We start from the raw sequence: 19,705 nt of genomic DNA on the forward strand, positions 1-19,705 counted from the left end.
AGGGGTCTTTGGGGCTCTCTGAGCTTGGTTGCTTTCTTGCTGACATTTCATTACCCAAACATCATCAGTCTGATATTACCAAGTTTGGGTAATGAAATGTGTGCAAGAAAACAACCAAGCTCAGACAGCGGCAAGGTTCCCACAAAGTTGTTAGATTTGGAAGATTAAATCAAGCAAATTGGTTGTGGAAAATTTTTAGATTTCTTTTATAGGCAAAAAGCACACTAAACTTTGCCTATGTTTGTAATTTGCCAGAACTGGAAAGTGATTGGAAAGCAGGGTTCAGTATTGGTATTTGTAAACAACCCCATATTTAGCATCGTTGCCACAAGTAGCTTCCAAATCATTTATTTCATTAGAAATTCCACCTGTCTATTAGAATGCCAATTCATAAGTGCAGCATCTTTGTCATGGCATGATCTCAGCTTGGTGCCTAGATGCACTCATAAGAAACCAGCCGTCTTCCAGATGTTGCTCAAATACATTTGCCACTGGCCATCCTGGTTAACTCTGCTAGGAATTTTAATTCCTCAAATCTGCAGAGCCACAGCTTTTCCATGCTTCTGGGCATTGTGAGCGATTGACAGTCTTTCTTTCCCTTTTCTAAATTTGCTTGTGTTAGATGTCCAACATTATGAATATTAACATTTGGAAATGATATTATATAGCAAAACAACAAGAAAAAGGGGGAAGTGAAAGGCTGATTGCATGAGACACTAGTCTGTGGTTAGCCATGTGGACATGCCCAAAGAAGGGAATGAATGAAACCTAGAACTGAGACTGGGAGTATTCATTCTGTAATTTTGCAATCTGGCCCCAGGCACTTACTTACACAATGCCAAAGGTCGCAGAAAACTGAGTACATGGAAATTCTCTCACGCTTCACATCTAGAAGAGGGGGGGCAGCCGTATATCTTTGTAAGTGATATCTCTGTTGCCCTTTATGTTGTGTAGTAAGGAAATCCTGCAGCATTGGTGAGAAAACAGTGTTGAGAATTTTTGGCTGGATGGAAAATGTATTAAAAAAAATCCCAGCTGATTAAAGAAAGGGAGAAACACAGTGCATTGAAAGAAGAAGAAGAAAAAAACACCTATGGAATCTGGCACGGAAAACGAGTGGAACTTTTGAATAAGCCAGTTGATGTTTTTCAGGATGTGGTTGAAATCTGACATCACTTTCAGAGTTCCAGAGGCTGTTCTTAGTGACATCCATACTTGGCTCGCTCAGGATCTCCGCAGCCTGGAGAAGGGAGCTATGTTTAGATTTCACAGTCTTGTTTCAGAACCGACAGAATCCTTCCTCTCTGGTCTCTGGGGCCCGCTCTTGCTGCTCTGCTTCCTGATGAGCATTTTGGAGAATCTGAGCTGTTTTGGTTGCAATCTCTAAATCACGGGTCACCAACCTTGGCAACTTTAAGACTTGTGGACTTCAACTCTCAGAATTCCTCAGCCAGCTTTGCTGGCTGAGGAATTCTGAAAGTTGATGTCCACAAGTCTTAAAGTTGCCAAGGTTGGAGACTCCTGTTCTAAGTAACCAATTCAAGATTAAGTGTCACCATACCTAGTATCAGGAGTCACGTGTGTAGTTGTGCACTATGTTGTCCCCTGATCACTAAAAAGCTGCCTTCTATGAGTTATGCCAAAGGAAACATCTTAGCATAAGATCAAGAGACTACAGAAACCTTAAAAAGCAGTTATATCAAAGCAAGTAGCTTTGGAGAGCTGAGAGCTGTCCCCATTATCTCAATCCAAGAACATGCCGATGAGTAATAGAGTTGTTAACTATCATTACTTTCCTAGGTTACAACAACTCCTGCTGAAGAATGTTCTACTGAGTGTCTGTTGCCCTGGTGCTGGTTCTAGAAGAGAACCACCTGTAGATACTGAAGACTTCTATACTAATGACATCATGGCATTGTTCAGCCATTGCTATGATGAAAACAAACTGGTCTGCATTAGCGATACAGCACTACAGCCATGGCTGAGTGATGCTGTAAATTGTTAGGGTGGAAAATCCTAAGCATGACTGGAATTTGCTAGATTTTTTTTTTCTTCTAAGGCAAATGTGATCATGCAATTTGGTTAAATGCAGAAAGGAAAATACAGCAGTGGTGTGTTAAAGCTTGTGACATGATGTAGAAGTTTAAGATGGTGAAGAACATTACAACACATAAGCTAGAAAGAGAGAGAGAGAGATAAAGAGAGAGATAAGATACAAGAGAGAGCTGGTTTGGTCTAAGTAGTTAAGGCTCCAAGCTAGAAATCAGGGGATGGTGAATTCTAGTTCTGCCTTAGGCATGAAAGCTGGGAGATTTTAGGTTGCTCACTCACTCTCAGCCCAACTCACCTCACAGAACTGTTATAATGGGGAAAATAGGAGGAGGAAAGAGTATTGGGTATGTTCATTGCCTTGAATAAATAATAAAAACAATAACAAATAATTAAATAAAATGGGGGACACTTTTTAGCTGTATTTAAATGTTACATGCATTGCTTTAGGCAACGATGTGAGTATAGTAATGCCTGTTTATGCACATTACCAATCACACACACCCCCCCATTTAATGTAAGATAAATACATTATCTGCCATCAGGTAGAGTAATAAATAATGTTAAGAATTCAGGTTTGGTGGTGTCTGCCAACTTACTTGACTAGAGTAATACTTCTTTTCCAACAGACAAATATTTTATCTGAAACAGAATGAATCTATCTCCCTCCCTCCCTCCCCCCCCCCTCTCTCTCTCTCCCCCCCACTCTCTCTCTGCTTAGAGTGACTCCACACAATTCACCACTGCTACTCAATAATTCACTGCAAGAATTGTTCTCATGGATACTGAACTTCCTTCTTAGTTGAGTCACAGGTAAATTACATTTTAAAACTCTATTTGAGCTATGTCTCAAATGTAATTAATGTAAAAAAAAAAGCTGCTTCTCTATGATGTGCCTTCGAGTCATTTTATTTCCTGATGACTGCTTGAACTAGTTCTTGCAGTTTTCTTGGAAACTTCCTCCCCTCTCAAAGTGTTTTTCCATTGCATGCCTCCTAGGGTCTGAGAGAGAACGACTGGCCCAAAGTCACAGAGTTGCTGGTGCCTAAGGCAGAACTAGAACCTGCAGTATCTTGGTTTCAAGCTTGGTGCCTTAACCAGGGGTGGGATACGATAGGGTTAACTACCGGTTCGGGATTTACGAGCTTCCCTGCATGCTGTGAGCCGCGCACCTGTAAATCGTCATCAGCACGCTGTGTTCAGAGAAGCAGCCTTTGAAACAGCTCTCTTTTCCTGCTTTTTTTAAACTGCAGCTGTGCCTCGTTTGGCAGCTGAAGTTGAAAAATTAGGAAATAAAGGTCAGGTAAGAGCCCAAGTGGGAGGGTGGGCAAAAACATCAGAGCTACTGGTTCTACAGAGGTGGACAGAACTGGTAGAAACCCACCCCTGGCCTTAACCATTACACCAAGCTGGCTCTGTGATAGAGTATCTCTCTGTTATGGAATTCCAGAGTGGGAAAAAGGAGATTTGAGTTCCCATTCACCCCTAGTCTCTTATTGTAAATGAGCAAAGATGACATATTGCAGGGGTAGGCAACTATGCCCACTTTATGACCTTCTGGGATTTCAACTCCCAAAATTCCCGAGCCAACCATGTTGTTGAGACAATCATTTAGAATTAGATAAGTTAGTCTTACTTTTTACTATGCGTCAATAAAATTTCTGCTTTTAAGATGAAGCTCATAGCATGTTAAATTCCACATCATTGTTTCAGAACCATTTACTACAAATGGGAATGTAAAACATGAAAGTTAACACACTAAATAGCAACCTAAATAAAGCAACACGCGTGGCTTGACATTAGTCGCTAACTGTAGCATCAAACCATGCAAGGGTACCTCACATAAGATTGTCCCACTGTTTTCAATCAATCTGGTTGCTTTCAAGGGAAGATGCCTATTTCTTTCTCTTTTTTTCCTAGGTGGATTTTAGACAATGGGAGTCTAAACATTGGCTGTTACAGAAGAATTCAGGACATTTGTAAAAGAGGATTCTGCTCCCTTTTGAAATTGCCTCTGCACTTCTGTTATCTCATCAGGGTTTCATTGATATTTGAGAGCTGATCCAATCTATCTCTGACCCATGTGTTATATTTGTAACACTAAGAAATCTTTTGTTAAAAAAATATTGTGGCTTGAGGAGTTTCTGGATGATCAGTTTTCCTATGAGTTGTGATTCCTACTTCCCCTACTAGTCTCTGAGGAAAGCTGGCTTCATCGCTTTACAACGGCTGTTCATAAGAATCTTTGTGTCTTCTTTTTATTGTGTAACCGTACTAATCTCTACAAAATGAAACAAGGGAATGGATTGGGAACAGACGATTTATTTTCTTGCAACGTGCAGTGGGGATGAGGATTTTTATTTTATTTTTTGATGGAAAGTTTACTGTAGAAACTATGGTATATAAGTGTTGGAAGAAATATCCTTCTGGGTTCAGTTCCAAGTGGGGAAGAAAGACACTGCTAACATGGTGACTGCTTGGAAAGATGGTTTAATGATGGACAGGATAACATGCCTTGGGTGAAGAAAAAGAGATGCTGAGAGTCCCTTGGTTTTATGCCCTCTGTAGGAATTTGATTTGAGCTTGTATTCTGATTGGTTATCAGACTCCCATGAGGCCATGCAGGGGCAACTCTGTAGGCTGTCCTGAGTCCCAGGCTTGGTTGAGCCTTGCTGGGTGATGATGGAATGAAAGGGCTTTGGGCAATTCCTATTATAGCTCTATCTGGAGTAGATCTTTGTTATGTAAAATAGACTGGCCTAGGCAAAAGACCATTAGCAAAGGTGGTGGTGGGGGGTGAGTTTCTGCCTCACTGAGTTTCTACTTTTGTTTTTAGGGGAAATATTCTTCCTTTTTAGTATATCCTAAAATATTTCATTTTCTTAGGAGAGGGGTGGGTTTTAACTTCCAACATAAGAATTAGGAAATATTTGCTTCATGTTCTCAGTGTTGCAAGGTTGAAGATAGAAACAGATCATCTTCAAACTGCTTCTGATGGATAGGGAAGTAGAAGTAGAAAAGGGATCTCGGACTCAATAAGATTTTATTCACATATTTCTAAATAAATACATTTGCATATAGTAGTTGAAGAAACCAAGGAGGGTTTTTGGATGTTATTCTGATATCTTAAATCAAGATGATATTTTATTTTGGAAAACTCAGCACAGCCAAAAATTGCTGGGTAGCCAGTCAGGTTGTTTATATATCATTTATAAATATATACAAATATAACATTGTAAGTATGGACCAACACCCATCATTGGTATTGCTCAATTGCTTAAACCCTAAATGATTCAGCAGAGAGCTTCTTTTGACTGTCATCCTAAAACAGTGCTGCAGTTATGAAACCAATAAATACATAAACAATATTAAAAATAAAATTTGCCAATTTGAATTTGGGTGTTTAAAACTATTGTTTTCCATTGTGGAAGTCTCCCTTGATACACAGTAAAGAAATCTGCTATGCAAGCATCACTTCTCTGGAGGAATTCCTTTTATTATCTTGTTTTCAGACAACTGCACATGGGTTTGTCCAAAGGCGTGTCTGTTTTTATAGAAGATAAATAGTTACAAATGCCAGGAGGTAATCGTTGCATTTGACATGAATCTGGATTTTAACAAACGTGACAAGCCCTAATGTTGGCCTAATTGCTTTTTGTTTGATGTCATAACTTCAAATCTGTCTAAGGCAGCATTTCTCAACCTTGGCAACTTTAAGATGTGAGGACATCAAATCCCAGAATTCCTCAGCCAGCACGTGTGGATTTCAACTCCCAGCATTTCTCCCAGCTAACATGGGGAGGCTGGGAATTGAAACCCACACATCTTAAAATTGCCAAGGTTGGGAAAGATAAGAGTGGTCTAGACCAAGGGTTTCCAAACTTGGCAACTTTAAGACTTGTGGACTTCAACTCCCAGAGTTCCTCCGCTTTGCTGGCTGGGAGTTGAAGTCCACAAGTCTTAAAGTTGCCAAGGTTGGAGACCCCTGGTCTAGGGTCACCCTATCTGTGTTGCAAAAATCCAGATGTCCACTAGATCAGGGGTCACCAACCTTTTGGATCTCAGGGACCACCAAAGTCATAATTTTACATCCCAAAGAGCACTAATTGGTCCTGTGGGTGTGGCCTAATTTGTGGGTGTGGCTTGGTGGTCATGTGACTGGCTGGGCATGGCTTGTATGTAAATATTATAAATATTTATATAAATATTGAATTTTATATAAAAAAGAGCAACTTTTACCCAAAATCAAGCAAAGCAGGCAGGCAGATTGAGTTGCTCACAGAATCACAGATTCATTCAGGGATCTATCTATCTGCCATTGGCTAGTTCAGACTGTCACATAAAATTTGCTTGCAAGCAAACCCATAAAATTTTCTAGCAAGCAAACTCACAAAATTAACTCACAACACACCATGTATGTAAATATTGAATTTTTTATATAAAAAAGAGCAACTTTTACCCAAAATCATGCAAAACAGGCAGGCAGATTGAATTGCTCACAGAATCATTCAGTGATCTATCTATCTGCCATCAGCGAACTCAGTCTGTCACATAAAATTTGTTTGCCCCGAGTCTGCACTGAATAAGAGAACCTTCAGTCCTAAGGGAGATTTGGCTGTGCTTAAAAGCAGAGGCGAAGATCTAAAGACTAGCTAGAAAGCAAGAAATCCAACCATTTCCTGCTTCCTAGCTAATCTCAATCTCCTGGCACAGCAGAACAGCTGATGGTTGGGGGGGGGAGGAAAAATAGCAATTCAGCAGGCAAGTTTGCCTAGTAAGGAGTGAGTGGGTGGGGAGGGTTCCTGCGGGCCATGTGAGTGGCTCAGCATTGTGTTCCTGCACAGCCTGGATTAATTGCTTTGAGGGAGTACTCTGGGGGTGACATTTCTCTGTGGCCCACCAAAATTTTCTCGTGGCCCACCAGTGGGCCACGGCCCACCAGTTGGCAACCGCTGCCCTAGATGACTGTACAGGGTTTCCTGTGCCTTCTTGCTGCCACCTAGTGGCCATCTAGTTTTTTGTAGCCAAGAGCTAGAGACAGTATTTTCTGATTAGTGTATTTCATGATTAAATACAGAAACTACCACAATAAAGCATAGCATGCTATAATGAACTAATGATCTGGATACAGCTATCTTAGCAAAACCAAGTGGAGAGGAATGTGTGCTGTTTATTTAATTGATTCTAAGCCACAAAAGAATCTTACTGTATTTATGAGAAATCTTTCCAAAATGGAATGTTGGTTCAGATGTTTTTCCAGTACTGGGGCTTTGATTTAAGTTTACAAAAAGCAGTGGCTTTAAGCTGGTTGTGCTTCTGATTGTGTGCTAAGACACCACATTGAAATCTGAATATAATCATCTTTTGCAGTTTAGTATAATTCCTCAATGTATTCCATGGTCCCTTCATTACAGAATTGTAAATAGCTCCCATCACATCTATCTAATGTTAGGCCTGGAACAAAAGTGAGAATCTAGACTGGGTAGAGGAAGGATCTTGAATTAGAGACACAAAGTGGGAGAAGGATGAACAAAAAATGTCTGGAGATAATTCCCTTATCAGCTGCAGTTTAAAATAAAGCTGTTTGGAGACTACAGTAAGAACCTGTGCCTTTACAGTAACTATAAATACTACTATACTTTACAACTGTCTCTTTGCTTTACCAGTTTTCTTTACGGAAAAAAATGAATCCTATCCCACATAAAATATATAGTAATAACTGGATTTTGCCAAAATATATCCCATTAGCTATGTTAGAATTCAGTATTAATTATAATCCAAATAGCCATTTTCAAAGTCATGTGCCAAAACAGGGACCAACAAATTGTTCTTGTGGCTGTAGATGCCATAGCACAATGGGGGACAAAGGAAAATGAAAGAGTGGAATTCTTATGCTAGGCCCCCAGTATCTTGTGAGATTTCATAAGACTCTTTAAATTTGATCTAAGATTTGGGGGTTTCTTCCATTGTAGTGTTGCAGCCACTAATGGCTTGTTGATGTTGGAATCAAAAGAAATGGTGAGGACTATCAAAGCAGTGCTTCATTATAATGCATCGTTTGTATTTGATCTAGTAACCTAAACATTTGGTGGATTACTCATTTCCGCCTGCTTTGCTTTCTCTTTAGCCAGCCTTCCCTAATTAAGCTCTTTTCAGATATTTGCATTACAATTTACCATTTGATGATTGTCTAGTTATTTGTTTGGCCCCAGAAGTTTTTTAAAAAAACCTGCGCTTGTAACAATACCTCCATCTGCAATGGTTGGTTTGAAAATGCAAGAATATTTCATGTTAAACTGAAAAAAAAAGTGTTTTTTTTTAAACATAATGCTAAACCCAAACACAACCCTAACTATAATCCCAACTCTAACCCTAATTCTGACCCAAATCTATACCTAACCCTAACCCTAACCACTAAACCAAACATAGCCCTAACATTCACTCTAACCCAAACCTCAACCCTAACCCTAATCATAATCCCAACTCTATCCCAGACCCTAATCCTAACTCTAACCCTGGCACATACGTTAACCCAAACCCAAACCCCAATCCTAAAACCCCTCAAAAAGTCTTGTAAGCATACTGATTAACTACAACTCTACTAGCAATTTCTATGTTACTCTCAGAATTCATAGAGGCCAAACCCTAACCTCAAATGTAACCCTAATCTTATCTCAGACTCCCACCATAACCCTAAAGCAACACTAACCACAACCACAACCCTACCCCTAACCACAATCCCTAATCCTAACCCTAAAACTAACTCTAAATCTAATCCTAAACATGTTTAAGTGGGTATTCACCCAAATGGGATTTTCTCCCATGTAATTTAACAAGAAAACATAGATAGGGTAATCTCAAAAAAGTCAGAGATCTCCTAAGCTTATTGATGTGCTATGAGTCTATTGGCGATGTTTTTTTTACTTTTGGAAATATGAACAGCTAAACTTACCTTAATGCTAACCCTAACCCCAACCCTAACACTAAGTGAATTTGCAATTTTACCAATTTTACCGGTAAACATAGGTAAGTAATTCATGAAAAGTTGAAACACTCCTAAGAATAACACAATGTGCTATGAATCCATTAGCAAAGCCTATTTTACTGTCAGAATTCACTAAACTCTAGACTAACCCTAAAGCCAACCTTAATCCTAAAACTAACCCCAGCCTTATGGTGAGGTTTGGGCTAGGGTTAGGGTTAGATATCCGTGAATTCTGAGATTAAAATAGGCATTACCAATGCATATGTAACCCATGTATTTATTATATTTCTTGGAGACCTAACCCCGATCCTCACTCTAACCCTATCCCTCACCCTAACACTAACCATAACCTGAAGTAGATTTGTACCCTAATGGGATTTTTTTCATTTATTTTACCAGGAAATGTAGATAAACCAGTCTTGAATAATCAGAGTCCTTCTAGGCATAATTATGCATTACAAATTTATTGGTGATATCTATTTTACTCTGATAATTCATGGAGACCTAACCCTAACCTTAATCCTAGCCCTAATTTAACCCTAAATTTGCCATTTCATAAGAATGGAAGCATCTCCCTTAGAGGTAATTTGAAAGTTTTTTTAAAAAAATGCAATCAGTTTAAAATCCAGTGCTGAGTTACATATAGTTCAACTTGTGTTTGTATAGGAATAGGTGTGAGCAACCAAATTCAAGGTGTTGGTTGCAATTGTATGATGGTGGCAAACAGTTTGACTTTTTTTTAGGAAGAGTCAAATAGTCAATAGCGTTGAAAATCAGATTTATTTACAGCCATGCATATGGCAAACGAGGAAGAATCGCAATTACATCTTGCAGTTGGGTTATTCTAAGTCTCCTGATCTCCAACAATGCGGAGTCTCCTGATCTCCAACAATGCTGTAAATAGTAAATAGCCCATCCATGTGTCTCTTGGGAATGTGTTAATGTTAGTGGTATTTAGTTTTTAAAAAGCTGCAGTCTAGTATACGATTTTCAGGAAACAACCCCCCCGCCCCCAAATTAATAGATTTGAAAAGTGGAACCCCTAATTTCCATTTTTGCACCTGTACGTCTTTTGTACCTGAGTTCCTTTCTCATTCTGCACCATCAACTTTTTTTTTCTTTTCCCTTGCCCCTCCCTTTTGCTTCCCCCCCCCCCTCCCAATGTACTTTTCCTTGGGATTCTGCCACCACCTGCAATAAACGCGAGCCAATTTCTACAACTGGATAGTAACCAAAACTTTGGAAATCAGTTTCCTTTCCACCCTCGATAGCTGCCAATCCCTAAAAAGGGAAGAAAAAAAAAAAGAGATAAATCGTATGTGTTTGTGCGTGTGTGTGTGTGTGTGTGTGTGTATACAGGGGAAGACCCAGAAATCAAGGAAATCAGAACCATGCCATGTAAAATTGTTACAGCTGTTTCTGTTTGCATTGGCTGTTTCTTTTGGCTTGCTCCTCTCCAGCAACTTCATGAGATTGGGAAGGAATGAAGCACAACTTTGCTCTTGGTGGAGAAACCCCACCACTGGGAGCAGCAAGGAAGTGGGTGTGGTGACGAGGAAGGTTTGTGGGAGAGACATCAAAGGGCAGCTTCCTAGCCTAGCAACCCACGACACTGAGATCAGATTAATTTAATACAAAAAAAAAAAAATCTAATAGAGGAGAGACATAAACTCTGTAATAACTGGGCCAGGACATCCTTCCCACAGTTCACCAGAGCTGATGGAAAGCTTGATGTTTTCCTTCAGTGGAAAGGGCAGCCCCTTCTCCACCTCTACAGAGAAGCCATCACTCTTTGATCCTCTTCTCTGCCTGTGATTCTTCAAAGATCCTTGGAACCCATAGCAACCCACACATGCTTACCCATGCAAAGGAAAACAGACTATGTAGTAATTAAAGCACGTCTCCCAACTTGGCTCGGAAAAAAGCTGGGAGGTTGTTAATTGCTTTGGCTATTTATTTTCTTTAAAAAAGGATTTGTAGTGCTCAGCCCGGCGGTAATGGTCAAGTAGCAGAGGTGGGGGAAGAATATGGATGAAAGAGATGGGATACATCAGTATAACTCGCCTTTGGGCAAGGAGGAGGAAGTGGGATCAGGGATGGAGAGGGGGATATATATATATATATATTTGGTAATGCACACAAAAATCAAATTTAGTTCCTGTTTTGATTCAGTGGCAATCAAGTCAAGGTTGCTGTGAGCAAGGGCATAAGAGCGTCAAATGTTTTGCATTCATTCCAATTTTTTTTTTTTAATGAGATTGAAAGGAAAACAGGAAGAAAGCATGGCGAGGCAGTAGTGGGCAAGATTTTCATACTTTAAATTCCCCTTTGAAGTTATACATAGATGTCCTTTGTTAAGAAGGGCAGTCGCCAAGGCCAAAGGTTTGGCCTCCGTGTGCAAAAGCCAGTGGAAGAGAAGGAAATGCCTGTCGCTGCTGTTCAGGTGGCAGGTTGGGCTCTTAACCACACCAGGCACTCAGATGTAATGGCTAAGGAAACAAACTTTCATTGCACGAGCAGTTGCTGGAAGGTGATGCTAAGAAACCTCGCTTGTCAGCAAGTAAAGAATTTTCCCTGATTTTTTTAGACCAACTTTCGGCGACTCCTGTCAGCTGACATGCTCAGAAAACCTAAGTAGACAAGGTTTACTTGCCTACTTAGATCCATGTTCTTCAAGGATTTTAAACCAATTCAGTTGGTTACACAATTAAAATTCCAATAGAAAAATGTACCTTTCCCCACACAAGGGACGGTTTCAAATGCATTTTACACATGATAGTTTCATATGGATAGTCCTCAATTCATGACCACAGTTGAGCCCAAAATATCTGTTGTTGTGCATAGCCAAAACAAAACCCAAAACCTGTAAGGAAGGTCTGGGTTAAGTATTACTAAGATGTTCAGCTAGGGAAGAATCCTCTCACACCACACTATGTTTTTCAGGAAATCTTTGTTCTTTCTTAGAATAAATGAGCATTCCTTTTTAAAAGCCATTTCCTAAGCACTCTCATGTTGATTAAAACTTCAGGGAGATTTGGGGAAACACCAAAAGGTATCCTTGGGTCAATGAAATATTGAGGTAGAATGGTAGGTGTATGCAGCAAATGTGTGGGAACATTTCCATAAGATACATACGCTGGGACTGTATAAAAATAAGCCTCCATCCAGATCCTAAATAGGCTTCAGGTTGTGAAATATTATTACAGGACTTTTCCAATAAACCTGACAGCATGCCAACATCTTCTTTTTACAGATGTTTAGTTGCTGGCAATTATCTGAACTCTTGAATTGTTGATTATAATTGAGCTAAATCCAAGTGCACATCATTTCCCTGATATTCTGGCTAAATGAGATAACACATTCTTCTAAAAAAGCCTTTTAATCACTGATATGCACTTACCATCCTGAATATATTAGTTCTGGAGACTAAGTAGTCCTCCTCTCCATGCTTCCCTCCTTATCACTGATCAGCAACATTCAGCCAAAGAATTAGATGCAAAAAAAAAAAATGTATTCCAACCTTCTGCTGAAATTCTGTGGTTTATCTGTAACATGAAAAAAAAAATTAATTCCAATATGAATAACTGTAATTAGATGATTTTATTCCCTCTTTCCTATAGCTCAATGAAATGATTGACTAAATCACTGTATTTGAGTCTTCTTTTTTTGTAGAAAATTGCCTTCATTATTTTTGGTCTACATGTGCCATATTTACCTTCAAGATAAGCTCCTAATATGGGGGAAGGGTTAGCCTTGCTCTAAGTCGGGGTGACTGCTTTAAGTCAGGGGCAGCATCACATGACATATCAGGACTTTTCCCCCTTCACTAAACCAGGTGTGGGTGTGGCCAGTGCATGGCGCATCTGGCCCGCCCGTGGGCCATGAGTTTGACAGCCCTGCTCTAAGTCAACAACTTTCTCATCCAAGTACAACATTTATCACTTTGGGTCTTTTTTTACTTTCTACTTTGCCAAGAATGTACTCTTCTCCAGTCTCTGAATCTGGAGGAACGTACATCAAACTGTCTCATCATCAGTCTTTTTATCACACCTCTACAACCAGGGTAGTAAGCTTGCGTAGAACATGATGTCCTAATAATCCTTGAACAGCGGCAACAGAATTTATGTTGCTAAGGGTGAAATTTCTTAAGTGTGTTTTGTCCCATTTTACGACTTTTCTTGCCATGTTTGTTAAGTGAATCACTACCATTGTTAAATTAGTAACATGGTTGTTAAGTGAATCTTGCTTCCCCGGGAATTTTGGGAATTGAAGTCCACAAGCCATAAAAGGGCCATCGTTCCCCATCCCTGCGTTAAATGAATCAACATAGTCAATAGCCCCACAATCTAGTGTGATGACCCAGAGTGTAACACAAACGTAATAAAATCCAAAACGTAAATAAATGTCCTTTAATGCCTCCAACTTGGTCCCACACTGTTCAATAATTCTCAGTTGGAGATAAAACATATTCAAAAATAGTCTTCAAAAGAAAGCAATACAGTCTGAACTTAATGAGCAGATAGAGATGAAATTAAAAAAACAAACTACAATGAAGAAACTTCCACAACGGACCAGGATAAGTAATTACCAAATTCAAGGAGATAATAAAGCACAGTCTGTTGGAAGGATGCCAACCAAGATAACTTCAGTCCAAAATAAAGCACGCTTTGCTTCTGGCAATGCTGTGTTGTAATTGTCTCTCTTATATACTAGTCTCCCCAGCTGCAACCCATGAGGAGGATCATGGCCGCTTCCTCTCTTGTAAGCCAAGTTATTGCCTTCTCCGTTTCTCCCTTGTGTCCTAGGATGAAGAGGGGATGGGCCTGGTTCTTCCTCTGACTGTCCAGTTGGCCTCTGCCCTTTCCCAATCTCCTCCACAACCTCCAGAGCCACACCTCCACTTCCTGTCGGCTGTTCCTCCTGTTATGTCCTGAGGACTCTAGGAGTTCTCACTCAGGTCCATTCACTTTGCGGGGGCGTTCTCCCCTTTACCCATTGGTTGGTTCTCCCCAGCAGCCAGCTATAAAAGCAGGCTGCGGGGTCCAACCAGTTGCTGATCGCTGCGAGCCAGTTCCCGGCTTGGCAAGCACGGTCAGCCCTTTATTGTTATAATAAAGTATTGTTGCACTCATGCTCTGGTTCAGCCTCTCTTTTCCCAAACTTAACACTGGCGACGAAGGTGGGATGGCTACCAGAAGCACCATGCAACCGCTGAGTCACTAGCCACCGATCCGCAGCCAGAGAGAGCGATCGGCCGGCGATAAGAGCAACGCTGATCCGCAGCCAGAGAGAGCGGTCAGCAAGCAAAAAGAGCAAACAAAAAGAGCAAACGCTGGTCCGCTGACAGAGAAAGCGGCCAGCAAGCAATAGAAGCGAACACTGATCCGCAGCCAGAGAGAGCGGTCAGAACGAAAAGTTAGAAGCGTCTGTAGCCGCTTGTTAGCCCAGCTACAGGGAAAGTGAAGCGCTGCGAGCCGCAGCCGCTCATTGTTTAGGCGCGAAATTCAAACGGCTGTCATTTGAATTTCAAACCTAAAAGGCACAGCACGGTGCTGTAGTCAAGTCACTGACGCCCACACAGGCGCGAATTTAAACGCCGCCAACGGCTGACGGCCAAACATGGCTAACCCAGAGAGAGAGAGAGGACTGCGAAAAGCCTCTCCAGAGCTGAAATCACTTGCCTGTCACAGGCACTAGAACATTTTTCTGCTGCCCCAGAGAGATTTTTTCCACAGGTTGTTCTACCGACCCCATCACCATGAACTCCAATCCAGTCTTCCCAGCGTTCAAACCGGATGAGGAGAAGTGGGAATCATACAAGAACCGTTTTAACCATTATATCGATGCAATTGGGCTTGCTGATGCTGGAGAACATCGGAAAAAATCGTATTTCCTGATCTACTGTGGAGCCATCGTCTTCGATACTGCCACAGCCCTCGTGGCTCCACGTGAGTTGAAAAACGTTCCTTGGTCAGAGCTACTTGAAATCCTCACTAACCACTATTCTCCCAGGCCCTCACAGATTGCCAGGAGATTCACCTTCCGTATGAGGAAGCAAGCGGACAAGGAAACCATTAATCAGTATATGGCCGCTCTCAGAACAGCAGCATTGCATTGTGGGTTTGGAACCTACCTGGAGGACATGCTCCTCGATCAACTAGTCTGCGGGGTCAAGGACCTACACCTTCAAAGGCGCCTCCTCGCGAAAAAAGACCTCAATCTCGCACAAGCAGTCGAGGAGGCCTTAGCAGCAGAACTGGCAGCGCACTCAGCCACCGAAATCCATGGTCCGACTGCCAAGCTGACATCAATTCCAGTCCACTCCAAGGAGGTGGTAGCAGAGGAATCCCTGAGTGATGAAAACGACATCCACCGCCTCTCCAACGACAGACGGCCGCAGGTAGGAGCCAAACAAGAAAACATCGGTCCACCCAAGCACATCACCCTGTGCCTAGCCTGTGGTGGATCTCATCTGAGGGCCACCTGCAAGTTTAAAGGAGCCACCTGCAATAACTGCCATAAAAGGGGGCACATCGCGAGAGTCTGCCAAGCCCCTCAAAGCTCAACACAAAGGCACCCCCCCGGCTCACACTCGGGGCCGCACAGGCAAGTATTGAACTGTCGCACACATCACCGTGCCAAGCACACTTGCCACACTGTTAGTAAAATCTCTCTCTCCGTTTACTTAGAAGGTAAACCGTGCCGCATGGAGGTTGACACAGGGTCAGCGCTCTCAATTATCTCGTGGAACACCCTCAAGAGGCTCCAGCCCAGCCTATCAACTAGCCGGCTCCAGAAGTGCCAGTTTAGCCTGAAGGACTACCAGGGGAGGACCATTCCTGTAATCGGCAGAGGCAAGTTCCTTGTCAGTTTTAAAGCTTTTAAAGGTCACCTACCTCTAGTGGTAGTTAATGGCAATCTCCCTACCTTATTGGGGCTCGATTGGTTTCCCCATCTCGGCCTAGGGCTAACAGGAGTCCATGCTGTCTCAACCTCAGACACTGACTCCTTATTCGCTGATTACTCAGATGTATTCAGCGATGAGCTGGGTGTTATAACGGTACCCCAATATCGTTCTCAGTCGACCCCAGGCAGTCCCAATCAGGCTAAAACCGCGTAGGGTCCCATTCGCTATTCGGCCAAAACTAGATGCTGAATTGGATAAACTATTAAAACAAGGGGTCATTGAGCCAACAGATTTTGCCAAATGGGAGACGCCCATTGTCACACCCCTCAAAAAAGACGGTAGCCTGAGAATTTGCTCGGACTACAAGACCACAATCAATAAGTTTCTACAAGTTAGCGCTTACCCAGTGCCCGTCATTCAGCATTTATTACACACTTTTGAACCTGGCAGCATTTTTGCCAAATTGGACATGTCTCAAGCATATCAATAGTTCCCTGTTGACAACCAAACAGCGGAACTCCAGACCATCGTCACTCACAGGGGTGCTTTCCGATGCAAGCGTCTCCAATTTGGCGTAAGTGTTGCCCCAGGTATCTTTCAATCCCTCATGGAGCGGATTTTACAGGGCCTCCCTGGAGTAGTACCCTACTTCGACGACATCTTAGTCTCGGCCAGGGACAGATCCCAACTCTTCCAGAGAGTTCGAGCAGTGTTAGAGAGGTTCAGACAGCATGGCCTCAAATTGAAAAAAGAAAAATGCGCCATTGCCACTAGACAGGTGGACTTTCTGGGTTATAAAATTGACGCCTCAGGCATTCACCCCCTGGAGTCCAAGGTTAAGGCAATTCACGAGGCACCCACTCCAACCTCCAAAACTGAACTACAGGCCTTCTTGGGGCTATTAAACTTTTACGCGTCTTTCTTGCCCCATAAAGCATCAGTAGCTGAACCCCTACACAGATTACTGGATAAAAAGTCACCTTGGCACTGGGGGCACAAAGAAGACCATGCTTTTCACGCCGTGAAATCACTACTCACGTCAGAGGCGGTACTTATTCAATTCGACCCCAACCTTCCTTTAGTGCTGGCAGCAGACGCATCCCCCTTTGGAATTGGGGCAGTATTAAGCCACAGGCTTCCCAATGGCGCCGAGGCTCCCATTGCCTTTTTCTCCAGGACGCTCTCTGCAACAGAGCGTAATTACAGCCAGATCGATAAGGAAGCTCTAGCAGCTGTTGCAGCAGTGAAAAAATTTCATGAATTTCTCTTTGGCCATTTTTTCGAGCTGGTCACAGACCACAAGCCCCTCCTGGGTCTACTAGCCGGAGACAAACAGACCCCTCAAGTCCTTTCCCCTAGGATGACGAGATGGACCCTCTTCCTAGCAGCCTACTCCTACAGACTCTTACACCGGCCAGGTAAAACATTGTCCCACGCTGATGCTCTCAGCTGCTGTCCCTTGCCGGCTCCGGCTGAAGACTCTGCTCCTGTCCACGCCATTTTCGAGGTAACCCAATTGGACCTCCCCATCACTGCCCTTGACATTGCTGCTAAAACCAAGGCAGAGAAAACGCTCGCCCAGGTGCTCGACTGGGTGAGGAGGGGGTGGCCGGGTGGCAATGTTGAAAACGAATTCTCACCTTTCAAGACCCTCATGCAGGAACTGTCCAGTTTGCAGGGCTGTCTACTGTGGGGCACTCGAGTGGTCATCCCGACCTTACTACGTACCCGGGTCCTGGAGGCGTTGCACGAGGGACACCCTGGCATCGTGAGAATGAAGGCATTAGCACGCAGCTACGTATGGTGGCCAGGCCTCGACGAGGACGTTGTCAGATGGGTAAGTTCCTGCAACATTTGCCAGGAATCCCGTCCTGCTCCTCCTATTGCCACCCCTACTAAATGGGAGAGCACCAGCGCTCCGTGGTCCAGAATTCACATCGACCTGGCCGGCCCCTTGCATGGGAAAATGTTCCTAGTGGTCGTGGACGCCTATTCTAAATGGATTGACGTTGCACAGCTATCCACGACCACCACACAAGCAATCACCAATGTATTAACACGCCTGTTTGTTACACACGGGCTACCCGACTCCATTGTCTCCGACAATGGCCCACAGTTCGCATCAACCGAGTTCAGCCGTTTTGCTGCCAACCTGGGTATCCGCCACATTTTCACAGCCCCATTTCATCCTGCCAGTAACGGATTGGCTGAGAGGGCCGTCAGGACCACTAAAGAAGCCCTGGCTAGGTTCAGTAAGGATGACTGGCACCACAAACTCTCGCGTTTCCTGATGAGCCAGCATTCAACTCCATGTTCAGCCACCAACAAGTCCTCAGCTGAGCTCCTGATGGGCAGGCGTCTGAGGACTGTATTGGACAGACTTCACCCACAATACTGCCCTGACTCTCCCCTCGCTTCCACATCGGGGGTTAGACATTTTATCTTACAGGAGCCAGTATTCGTGAGGAACTTCGCTGGAGACCCCCTGTGGATCCCGGGCGAGATCGTGGCCATCACCGGACCAAGGTCATATTGGGTCAGACTGGAGGACGGCCGGGTCTGGAGAAGGCACCTGGACCAGCTGCGTAGGCGCCTCAGCACCCACACTAGCAGGGACCCAGAATCACAAAGCGACGGGAGGTCTCAGCATCAACCCCACATCCACATCCTTCCCGGCGACCAGTACACACCAACAGTCAGTCCAGAAAGCCCGAGCACGGACAGCGGCGCCCAGACGGTGGACCAGCCCGATCCAGTATATGGGAGCACGTCCCCAGTGACCAACCCTACGAGTCCCGGGCCTGCCCGAACCGAGGGGCACGTTGGTGACACTTACCCGGCTCTGCCTTCCCAGACAGACTCTGAGCGGACAGTCAGCGTTCCAGAGCTGCGCCGTTCCGGGCGCCAACATAAACCTCCTGCCTACCTCAAAGACTATGCGTGTTCGCATCTGGGGGGAAGGGGTGTTATGTCCTGAGGACTCTAGGAGTTCTTACTCAGGTCCATTCTCTTTGCGGGGGCGTTCTCCCCTTTACCCATTGGTTGGTTCTCCCCAGCAGCCAGCTATAAAAGCAGGCTGCGGGGACCAACCAGTTGCTGATCGCTGCGAGCCAGTTCCCGGCTTGGCAAGCACGGTCAGCCCTTTATTGTTATAATAAAGTATTGTTGCACTCATGCTCTGGTTCAGCCTCTCTTTTCCCAAACTTAACACCTCCTCTCCCTCAGAGTCTGACTCTACCAAGGACATGACACTAGTTTAAAAAACAAAACAAAACAAGAAGCCAAAGTTAAATAATGTCAATGAATATCACTTGCTTGATGGAAATTGGGTAGATTTATTTAGAGATGCCTCTTTTATTGCAACAGTGCACTGTAAGTTATTGTCTGCAGAAATGTCCCAACCAGTGGGGGGATTCAGCCATTTCGCACCAGTTCGGCAGAACGGGTTGTTCACTTTCTGAGCACTTTGGTGAACTGGTTGTTGGAAGAAATCATTAGGGCAGAGAACTGGTTGTTAAATTATTTGAATCCCACCACTGGTCCCAACTGTTTGATAATCACAAGTGTTATTGTTAAGTAGCATTGGATTTGCCAAAACTCTAGATTACAGAAGTACCGTTGGAAGAAAATTTTATTTTTATTTATTTATTAATGTATTCATCATGTTCAGTTCAAGCAACTGAAGTTTTCTTAAGAAAGTCATCATTGTGGAAAAGTACAATAAAAATATGTTTTTTTAAAAAAGAAGAAAATCATTGTTGTGT

The sequence above is a fragment of the Pseudonaja textilis genome, chromosome 3 (assembly GCF_049901715.1).
Source record: "Pseudonaja textilis isolate UNSWEBS1 chromosome 3, rPseTex1.2, whole genome shotgun sequence".
In the NCBI taxonomy this organism is placed as follows: domain Eukaryota; kingdom Metazoa; phylum Chordata; class Lepidosauria; order Squamata; family Elapidae; genus Pseudonaja; species Pseudonaja textilis.